The 12,092-nt window shown below is 37.7% G+C and overlaps 1 protein-coding gene across 1 annotated transcript in view; it reads left to right on the forward strand.

Annotated features, from left to right (window-relative positions):
- Window positions 1-12,092, forward strand: part of SPAG16 (sperm associated antigen 16) — a 304,682-nt gene that overhangs the window by 239,060 nt on the left and 53,530 nt on the right.

The following is a 12,092-nucleotide window of genomic DNA, read 5'->3' on the forward strand; positions in this document are numbered from 1 at the left end:
GTTGATATCTTTGGAAGGAAGGCAAGAATTTTTAGAAACAGTGAAAACATAGGTCATCCTTCCTGCAGTTTAATGTTGACTATTAGCAAACAAAAGCCCTGAGAGAGTCACTTCATTTTCTTCAGTGAGGCAAATATTCTCCTTGTCAGCTTCTCCCTAATTCTGATAAAGACACGTTACAAGGTTCTCACCTAAGCAGATGTTAAAGGGTGGGCTCCCATCATTTAATATGCACAAAGAGTTGGATCTTTAAAAGTGCCTGAAGGGTTGATCAGAAATCTGTTGGAGCAGGCACGTTGTCACTTTAGAAAATCCCATTAAGGATCTGACTGATTATTTAGGCATCCAAAAGCTGTATGAATCTGAGGCTCTGCGTTGTCAGGGAAGATTGGAAATCTCATCCTAAATGTACAAAGTTACAGAGAATGTGGTATGATCGATCTCTGTGGGATGAACACAGAGCAGGATTTGGCAAGGTATTTTAGGCTTTAATGTTACAGTGGTAGCATTTTCTTTAAAATGTGCTGTTATATACTGTTACAGACTTAAAATCCTATAAAAAGCAATTATTTATTGCATTCATCAGTGTCTTTTCAAAAGAAATAGATTGGATCAGCCTCACAGTAAGATACCAGGACTCAACAGAAAATGTGCATTCCAATATAGCATAGTAAGTTTATCTGGTCTTCTGGTATAAGGATATTTCATATTTTATTTTTCATTGTCACATTTCTCATTTTCTTTGTTATGTGTGACCAATCAGTAGATGTGCATGTAATACCATATTCTTTATCTATTAGTGTAATCAAGTAGAAGAGTAAAATAAATGATGAAATGGAAGAGAATGAAAGAAATGACACAGAAATTCTTCAGGGTACTTGAAATGCACCATAAGGGAGATCTGAATATTGAGTTTAGATGGCTTACATCTTCCCCAATATTTATTTGAACAGCAGAAGCCTAAAACTGTACAAGAACCTGTTTGAGTAGAACAGTTCTAACATAAGCATTAATATATACACACACAAAATTAAATCACTTGGCAGTGGTACATCAAAATACATTTATACTGTTATATTTTAGAATCAATAGCAGTAAGTTCTGGGATTAGTTAAGAGACATCTGGATTTAGTTGTTCAGGGTTAGCCAGATAAGGCAGAATTTTTACCTGTAAAGTTATTATTAAAAAAAAAAAAAAAGGGCAAAAATAATAAAAACGTGGTAGCTTCTGTACTGCCTGAGAAGACAGGACATCAGTTCAGTGCTGATGTCAGCTGATATGATAATTGAGGATAACCTGCTGTCACCAGGGAGCAAGACTTTGCTTATTCGGCTGGAGAACTGCTGAGCAGAAAACATGCTGGTACTGGTTCTGCAGTGTTTAATGTCATCTTAAATTGTTTAGATCTATTTTATTATTACTGAGACTGTGCTTATCTGATTATCTAGTACCCATATGCCTTGGGGGAGTAGGAGATAATTGTTTAATAAAATAAGGCTATGGTTTTCAATAAGTGATTTCTGGTGCTCCAGTCCTTAACTGTCCAACAAAAAAAAATCCTTAAGGAAGCTTGATGTGCAGAAAGTGCTGAGCCAGGTTTAGAGTCAAAAATAATATAAACATCACCATGTACCTTTCTGAACCTGAGTGCACCCTGCACCTCGATTGACGTTAATAATTCTGGGAGAGACGGTTATGCTTGCTTTCTGTGCTGTGCAAGGGAGACCCAGGCATCTCAGAGAAAGAGAAGACTGTGTTCTAGTTCTTGTCCTAAGGACTGAAATGACATTTTATCCAAAACCTATGAAATATAAGAGCTGATCTTGGAGGGGGACTGCTTCAGATCTTGTCACTCTGAGTGCTGTGACCACTGGTCTGCAGAAATTTTTTTCTTCAGCTGACTGAATTTATTTTCTGAACATAGTCAATCTTGATGAAAAGGTTAGAAACTTATAGCCATGAACGGATGGCTTAATACATGGGTGTTGACTTTCCTGAGGCAGAGGGAAAAACTAAACCCAGATTTTGAAATTTGATCAAGGAATCTAGGATGTGCATTCGTGCGTCATGTTAGGAGTGGGTAACAATGCAGTTTATGTGGGGTCCAAATCCCATAGGTGCATGTTACAGATGTTCTGGGAATGCCTACTAAGTTGAGTTCCTTAGAGTAGTGTTAACAAATTTATTGTTTCTGACTGCATTCTGGGGTTAAATAGATTGAAAATTGCTAAATACTGTCAAGATAAAATAATTCAGACCATTCCCAGACATCGTTTTTTTACTAGTATTTACAAGCAAGACCAAGGTGCTGTATATGACAAAGATGGTCCTTGGAAAGGGTGTTTATTAGGATCTAGAATTTGGTTATAAATGCCGAAGTCTTGTTCCTGTCCCATGACTTTCAAAGTAATTTTTATTGACCTGATGCTATCCTTGGGAAAATATGGCCCTGTTCAAATGCAAAATAATCCAAAGTTGAAGCATATAAAAATGCATCTCACTTCTGAAAAATGTGGATTGTAAGTAACATGCTTCTGTTCAAACTAGAGTGGCTAAAATAAATCATCACAGTTGATCTGGAGTCCAATTTCAATGGAAAGTGAGCTTTTGTAACAGCTGTTGCCACGAGCTGAAAATGCCTGGTGCTACCAATGATTAGGTGTTGAGTAGTCAGATTTTAAAGATACCTTGACAAGGTACAGAGTTCAACTGAGCCTCCATAGTAAAAGGTAATGAAGAATGTGTTACAATCTTGTATGGAAATGTATGTGTTCTATTGTAAAACTTTTAATCTCAGCAGTTGTCCTCTTGGAACTGACTAAAATGCTATAAAAGTATTCCTCACCCTCCTCAAGATAGACCTGGCAATTGCAACCCTTTTTCTGCTGTTAGGGTGGTCCATGGTGTGCTGCCGGGGCGTTCAGGCTTCTCTGGCCTCCCTTCCTACTGTGACTCAGTCCAGACCAGCTACATTAAAAAAATGGTTGTTTCAATTCATGATGATGGCTTGTTGGTGCCTCTGAGATAACTATGGAAGTAATAATTGCTGTTGCTATTTTCAGGCAAAGTGATGTGTCTTCTAGTCTTGGTTCAGCTGAACATCTAAGAAAATACTTACATTTAAAGATGTGCTTAGTTCCAGATTGCATCTGTAAAGGTTTCTACAGCCTTGCTATATTACTTCAGAAATAAGTCTGATCTTGTAATTGCGGATACTGTTCTCATACAGTGACACTTATTTTGGGTGCACACTGTGATTATATAGGTTTAATTATACTGGTATAAAATCGTACTGCTAATGGGGAAAGTTAGAACAAAATGACTTGAACCATTCTTGAGTAGAGATCTTATGCCTTATTGTTTTATCTTTCCTTTTTTAAAAAATTAGGCTTTATACCAAAAACTCTTTATCTGGAAGCAGAAAATAATACAAATAATAATACTTATTACACAATACCTCACTTGTTCAAAGAAATGTAAGATGTTAAGAGGCTAAATCTTCAGTATAATAATGAGCGGATTCATTATTCATGCTTCAAGCCAATAAAAAAGGAGATAGATTATTAGCGTACACTGTTAGGTTTTCACACCTTCTCGTGAAAACCTAAGTAGAATATTATTAATTCAGTAATTTGTGTTTTTCACTCATAAAAAACATATAAAGCTATTATCATATTTATTATTCTCAATGTTTATCAAAATAGATCCTAGTTTTGTGGTAGTATTTGAATCGCTCAAAGAACATAATGTAATTGATATATTTCTTTTTTGTCTACTTCTGCTAGATAGCTATAACCAAACATGGTACCTATGAACAAACGTCTTTTGTTCTGTAAAACCCAGTCAGCCACTATCTGTGTACACTGTATGCAGAAACATGCTCAGTAATCAATGGTAGAAAATCAGGGTTCTTTCTTCTCAGGCTAGCATCAGGCAGTCAGGTCTATGTTCAACACCATAGCAACCAGCGTGTCCTTAAAACTTTGCATTTGTGCTTTTTTGGCTGAGAGTATTTTTTCTCAGTGATATGTCTTACTAAGCTGATCAGTATCTCACTAGTGGTGGAAGTTTCCACGCACTCAATGAATATACTAAAATACATATAGTGGAGCTCTTCCAAAAAAAAAAAAAAAAGGTGGTGTTATAGTTGGCTACTTTTTCAGTAATACATATTCTGTTACATAAATTACAAGGAATTGAGACAAATAAGCATTTTAATCCTAAAGGTAAAGCATGAAGTTTTGCAACCTCTTGCATTTATAGAACGTTATTTCAAGGACTGTGATTATTTGGCTGTTATCTAATTTCAAGGCAGAATAGAAATCTGACTGGAGCATTGCTTTCTGCTGGTTAATTATAAATATATTAGGGAAGTTCTGACCAAATGTCCCTCACTATTAGGCCTTTTTGAATCTGAAGTTCAAGCTATTAGATTTCATTTAATGTAATATATTGTCCTCTTTTTCTGTTCTGCATGTGCTTTTTTGTATTTTTTGTGTTCTCAGGTATATTCAATTTTCCCTTTCTGAGCATTGTTTGCCAAAGAGGCTCTTTCAAGTTATAGAAATAGGACAAAGTAATTTTTAGAACAGCAAAATCTGTAAGGAGGCAGGGTCCCTGGAGATGAAATAAATTTGCAGCACAACAAAATAGCTTTCCTGTTCTGTTTGGGCATTGCTCTTTGGGTAGCTTGTTATCAGCACACTAATGTGTAAATGGTAGCAAGGCTGTGCACTGCTAGTGGAGGTGGTGTGATGGTGTGCTCCCCTGCCCCAACCTGACCCGTACTTCACCTAACCCTGCTCAAGTGATAACCACCAGGGGCGGTCATAATGGAAGTGTCTGGTCATGTGGATTCAGGGGAGACGGATAACAACACAATAGCCAAGGGCTAATTTGAGCAATGCAACCGCCTAACCACAGTGTGGGTCAATGTCTAACTCAAGCCAAATTTGGAATAAACTAATGTATGTAGTTGGTATGCAAATATGACTCTGAGTCAGTCATCTTACTCCATAAAAATAGTGGACAGCCCATGGCTCGTTGAGCTCTCCTGTACAGCAGCGGGCTGCATGCCAGGATCTCTCATTGAGGAGGGACCCCTCTGGTCCCTCCTCAAGGTGATTCCTTAAGGCTGAGGGAATCCCGCCTCAGGTCCCTCCTCAACGTGATTCCTTGAGGCTGAGTCCTTATCGCATCAGCTACTCAGTAAGTGAATTGGGAATACACGCTGAAACATTGAAATCTCAACTAAGTGATATCAAGGATTGATTGTGCACATATAATCCTTTAGACGTAAACTGTTGACCAAGTCTGAGACTAAGTCTGGATCCAGCCGCACTTAACCCCCCTCTAAGGAGTTTAGAACGAAAGGAGGTTCTTTCTGAACCTCATGACTCAACAGGAGGATCTCCCTGACAGTTTTGTCTGACCCTGTCCTCTATGCAGTAAATAATCAAGTGTACCTTGCTGTCAGATCTTGTTGAACCACTGTCATATTTACCATTGAACTTTGTTAACTCACTGTCTTATATCAGTAAAATATATTGTTGCTTCTCTCTTGCAAGTGAAGTGCATCACTACATCCATGACAGGTGGCACCACAGAATAAAAGAGACCCATATTTGTATTCTGAGTTGGAGGAAAGTTTTATAGACAAGCTTAGGGGTGCACTATGCTGGACCTGGTTTTGGCTCACATTCCCGCTGCAGGTAGATTTTTAACACTTATGTGGTACTTGCAAGATTGAACCCCAAAATATGTGGGACTAGACTGGGCTGAGAAGCATTCAGTGTGTTCAGGCTTCTTAAAGTGAGATCTGAAGTTAAGGGCCAGTAATGCTCAGACGTTGCCTTTCAGTTTTCTCTTAGGGTTCTGCTAAAAGGGAGGGCTTGCAATGTATGTTAGAAAAATTCGGTGCAGACTGGGGGCTTACCTGAAGGTGTAGGTGCATCCCATGTGAGCGCAAAAGCTCGCACTATGTGTGCAAGTTGTTCCTTATAGAAACTGGGCCAAAGGGGATTGTGACTACAGTTCCCATATGCAGCAGGGTGGTACCCGTTTACCTAATAAATCACTGTAGCTTTTATTACTGATTTACGCAGGAGCTGAAGCAGGGCTGGTGATGCTTTTGTTGAGTCTTTGTAAGTTGGTGTTAAAGGAAAGCTGCCATGCTCAGTTCAGCTCCTGAAAAGTGAGGGGGAAAGAACTTTGCTAAATGTCAGAGAAGAAATCTTCACTCTGAAAAATAAACTGCTGCAGCCTTTCAAAACTTACTAAGCAAAACAAAACGTAACTTTTTAATTAAAAGAAGCAATTTGATCCATTTCAGAACCTACATGTTTTAAGAGTATGACTCCTAAGTTCTCATGTTTCTCAAGGAGGTCTACAAAAGTATGTAACAGAATTTTATTGCAGACTTGTAAACTTGCTGAGTCAGATGAGTAATGTTTATTCATATACCCAGAAAACATTAATAAAACATTAATATTGTGTTTAGCGTTCTTTTTTTTCTTGGATATGCCTTCCTAGTTGCTAAGCCTTTGTGTTTCTTTTGGCAGAAAGAGGAGGAAAAGAACAGAGGAAGGGAAAGAACTGTACCTTTGAACTTAACCAGTCTGTACCACTTCAGAGATCAGTTTCCTTTTACATGCTCAATTTACTGTGCACTAGACCAAAAGTGTGAGCTGTCAGGTTCCTGTGGTGATAAACCTGGATCTAATCCTGCTCCTACTGACATCAGTGGCAAACCTTGTGTTGCTTTCAGTGGGAGCAGGATTTACCCACCATGCTTGTGTGATTCAGCCAGCCTTACCTGGCCGAGCTCAAAGCAGCCTCTGATGTGAGTGATGACAGGAAGGTTTAATACTTAATCCTGCTTCTGCTCACTGTGAATTTAAAAAGTGTAACTATTAAAATTAATCAGAAACCAACAATATAAAGTGCTTTCACATGATTTAATAACTCGGGAGTAATTCTGCAAACTGACCCTTGCTAGAGAAACCCTGACTTATATTTTCTTTCAAACTGGGGGATTGCTCTTTGTTTCGCAGAGCATTTGTTGCAAAGATTAAAACATTCCACGAGTGCTGAGTATGAAGATAAATTACACAGAGAAGGATTTAACTTATATTTTCTTTCTAAATGTGTATAAATAATGGAGAAGAAATGTTTAAATTTTTGCAAATATAGTAGTAATGTATACTTTAGCACTGCATTTTCAAAGTGTCAAACACTAGTTTGGAAGAGGGCGTAAATGAATGTTCACAATCTGAAGAAAGCTTAATTTTATTGAAGATAAGTAATAATTGAACAAAGTTACTCACGTTGACAGCATCATACTGGCATATATCTTTCCAGAGACAAATGTACTTTATAGAGGAAGTGTCCTCACATGTCAATGTCTTATAAAATGTGCTACATTTAGTGAAATAATGGGTCAAGAAAAAAAATCATTTTCATAAATGATGGTAGGCACTTTTTACTGAAATACTGGTAGTTTTACATTCTTGACATGAATAATTGGATGTGTCATATGTGAAGCTACCTAGAAATAAAATAGAGGTCATAAAATGTAAAGACATGATAGGATGCATTTATAACAGCATAAACCAAACTGGCATTTTAATGTCTTAAGCCAGCCCAATTGCTATACTTACCCATTGATCTTGGCTGGAAAAGTTCTGTGCCTGATACAGACACATTTTGGAGATAAAGTCATATAATGAGAAAGTGATAGGATTTGTTTTGATTAAAAGTATCCTCTTGTTAACTGTTATTTCATAACAAGATTGGAGGCTGGTTGTTGTGTGACCTTACAAAACTTGCTCAGAAATGTTGTGTCCACCTTTATAGCAGGTGACTTTCTGGTGAATTTTACCTTGACATTTTGCCTGCTAGTTTGCAGGTCACATAAAAGGATGTTATTCAACAGACATGAGAAAGGGTTTTAGTTTAGTGTTTGTTCCGTGAGATGGTTTGAGAGAAGAAAAGAACACAGTTCAAGAGTGTTTGTGCATTTAGTGTATTCCTTTGGAAGGCGTGTAAAAAGATGTTTGGTAGTGGCACTGACTCAGAAGTACATGCTTAAAATTTCAATTGACTGTATAGGTGTTTTTAATTACCATGCTTGAAATGAAATTTAATATAAAATTTTTCCAACTGGAGCTGAACATAGAAACCATATGCTTTAAAAAAAAATCAAGAAAGAAGGCAGAGATTGTCCTGTTTTCATAGGTTTGCTAGTAAGCATGTGTTGGGTGATTTTTTTAAAAACACTTTTAAATAGCAAAAGAATTGGCAACATGTAATCTCACTTGTCGCTCTGGTTTGCTGTGTGTCTTTGGAAATGAGTACTAAGCTGGTGTGGAGCACTGCAGGTTGTCCAATGCTTTGTGCCCTGTATAGCCTTTAGCAATAAATATGTACCAAGCAATTGTAAAATGTTCCCATCAGGGCGTGCCGGCTTGCTGTCCTTACTGAGTTTTAACTCTCTCTGTGCAGATAGGAAAGTATACAGGGTAGGGGAAACCTACCCACTGTCTGTATCTTCTTTTCAATTATTGTAACTAGTGCATTATTTGGTTGCTATTGTACATCAGCGTAGGGATGTCAGCCTGTTAATATTCAGTGAAGTCTTATGTAAGTGGAAGTGTTTCATATCTTCTCTTTTCAATGCAGTTTTACTGAAAGCCCTTTTGAATTTGAATGAACCATTCTGGAATGCGATTCTTAAAAGAGAAGTCTCTAAAAATTGAGCAAGTAAAATTTTCCCATCACTGTTGAGCTAGTGATATTGATAATGGTATGATTAATTTAAATGCCAACATTCATGGTACAGGTGTGCTTTTTTATAACTAACAGTCTGTCCATGTTTGTTTGAACCTGTTAAGAAAAATTGAAACCTGGTGAGGTAGAATAAAGGCTGATTTATTGATGGACGTTATTACCTTACCTGGATTTAAGGGAAGGGAAATTGACTTTGTAGAGAAAAAGAGAACACTGAGGATAATTAGTCATGACTCAAGAAAATGTGTTAACTGATGTTTTACATTGAAAAAATAGTAATAACACAGGTAAAGGATGAGGGTTGGAATTGGTGTCTTTGAGATGAGGTTCAGAATGCAATCTGCAAAATACTGAACTACTGAGCAGTATTTCTATCGTGGCATCATTTATTTAGAACTTCTTTCTCTGTCTGTAAACAATAAGAGTACTGCAAATGCCTAACCTACTATTCATAGATTAGTCCCTCTCTCTTCTGAACTAAAATGTTCAGAAACGGTGAAGCTTATATCTATGCTATCTATAAAGCTATGTGTTCATAATGGAAAAAAAATAGATAATGAATCTTGCTACAGATTCATTCTAATGTAGATAAACTTGAAACATTGGATAGAAATAAGAGGTCCCATGAAAAACAGGGTGATGCTTTACCCTTCATATCAACTTATTTTTTGTGGAAAAAGAACATCTAAATCAAATGTTCCCCTTTCCGACCAAAAGATAGCTTGTATACAAGACGGGCTTGCTGAAATTATGTCTCAGCTGGAAGGAAAGATGAGTTTATTTTATGTAGCAGTTGGAGGTTCTTAGAAATATCAGTCAGTCAGTTACCAGAGTGGTAAATTAAATCTTGAGAGCCAGAGCTCGCTCATCAGTACGCAATGATATGGAAGTGGCAAGGAGAGAGACAACTGCATCAGGTCTGGGTGTTTATATTCTTGATGGAAAAGTACAAATCATTTCCTTCCCTTCTGCTGCTGTCATGGTCCATCACTTTAGTCCATTTTCACCTTGCTAAGGGATTCTGAATGGGTCTTCCTTCTTTGGCACCTAATTAATCTCTCACAAGCCTGTTCTTGCAGCCTGCCTGCCAGGGATGGTCCATATCTATTGTCGGTGACTCACAAACAAAATATTCCTTTTTACTTTACTTCCTTTTCCTGTGTTCTTTCACCCCAAGCCTCCTCAAGCAGGTTGAAGATGTTTTTCTCCCCGTGACTTTGAAAAGGATGTCCATCCATCCTGTTATTACAGGAAAAAATCCCCTTTTCTTCTAGTGGAGCACTCTCACTGTGTTATGTAAAGTTGTCTATGTTTTCTAAACTAAGTGTCCACAAAAATACCCAGCTAGATTGTGCTTGTTAGAAACTCTTCAGCAACTCAAGGTCCTTGCAGTGTAACAGGCAAGCAGAAAATCATTGGTCACTTTTTTAAAATGGCATACCTCTACACAAATAAAAGTGCATGATCTGAGATGAAAAAGGCATATCTGTAATATAAAACATTACCGTGAGACTGTGAAACAAAAAATTATTTTATTGAAGTTATTTTATTGTCGTATATCAAGTGATCATGAATATCAGATATCTTGTGCACCGAGCTCTAACAGCCACAATACTTTATGACTAGTTTAAAATGAGTCCTTGAGATAAAATAACACACGTAGTCTATATAACAGATAATACTGAATAGTTTATTATCTATAATAGAAAAACATAGATTCTGTAAAATGATACCAGTGGAATCTAATATTCCTTTGAAATATATTTCCTGGATAATATTTCTACTCAGAAACAGCTTATCTCCCTTCTACTATCCCTTCTGTGGGGACAGAATTGGTGTTCAGCTCAGTGCAGCATATGTATTTGAGTCTGGGAAGTGGAAAGGCATTAAAAAAGGTCTGAGAAGTCACTTTGTTAGATTGGTGATCAGGGTAGTGTCCATCAAGACCCCTTAGCTCTACTGGTCTATATCTGATCCTGCAGATACTGATCTTCTGTGCTGTTGTTACAAAACCTGCAAGAGCTCTGAGAGTCTTCTGGTGACATACAGGCAGGAAGGGGAGAAAAAAAAAAAAGGCTAAAAAAAAATCACATCTTTAATTCCCTCTGCTGACAGCCTCCTTAATAAATATTGTAAGAAATTTCTCCATTAAGAACCACCCAGTAATCTAATTTGCAAGCCCCAATGATATATTCAGCAGCCCGCTCAGGGAAGGTGTGTTTCTACTGTCAGAATCACATGAGCAGGGAATAAAATTCTGAGCTCTCACTGAGAGCTGTAATAATTTATGATGAGTTGTTGGCTTTTATTTTTTCATACTATTTTTGAGTCAGCTGAATGAAGAGGATAGAACTGCTAGTGACTCTACATTGATTGAGCTTTTCTATAGTATGCTCACCCATCTCTGTGTTTTCATAGGGTATAACAATACAGACACTGTAAATTCGCAGAGTTTCTAAAGAAACTAAAGAAATCATAGACTGAAACCCCTATCACCATGGATGAGTCATGTATACAGCCATAATGGGTGGTGAATGCCGGCTCATTTCAGTTGTCTCCCATCTTGACATGCTTGTTTAGCAGTTCAGCCTTTGCTGTTCTGTTCAGTTTGAATAATCCTAGATTTGTTTGTTACCTTCTGTGTGGTCCTGGAGAGTCATCCTTGGGCTCTTCCTTCACTTCTCCTGGACTCCACTTTAAGGAACGTTTTTCTCTGGTGTGCTCACAGAAAACAAAACAGAAGCCAAAAAGCTTTTATTAGATCACACTAGATAGCAAACTTCAGGCTGTTTTGTGAGAGAACTGATTCTCTACAGCAGTGTCACAGTGGTTGTGTGGAAAAGCTTCCCATTTTATGTTCCATCTCTATCGGGTTCATACCCTGAACTAAGAGGATCAATAGTGCTGTCTCAGAAATCAACTCGTTAACAGGTAAGAAAACAAAGCAAAAAGATAAGAAAACAAACCAAAAACCTCTAGGGTATTACTTCATAGCTGATCAGCTGGCAGGCGGGATAGATGGAAGTCTTCAGCCTTGAAAGAACTTCTAGAACCATGTCACAGAGTAATTCCATCTGAGCTGTGGTCAGTTTATGGTAAAGACCTTGTTTCTTGGGGTTCATCTCTGTTTCTCACATCTGCTTTAAGATCTTACACCTTATAATGGCTACTGGTGGGGCTCATCCATAGTAAGAGACCTCTTCTTCAGGGAAAAGGCCTCTTGGGTATCCACAGTGGCAAGACTTTACCCTCAGTGAAGAACTACCAGATGTCACTTAATTTCTGTAAGTCTGCAGACCTTGAG

This window comes from Athene cunicularia (genome assembly GCF_003259725.1).
Source record: "Athene cunicularia isolate RWA chromosome 7 unlocalized genomic scaffold, athCun1 chr7_part1, whole genome shotgun sequence".
NCBI classification, from domain to species: domain Eukaryota; kingdom Metazoa; phylum Chordata; class Aves; order Strigiformes; family Strigidae; genus Athene; species Athene cunicularia.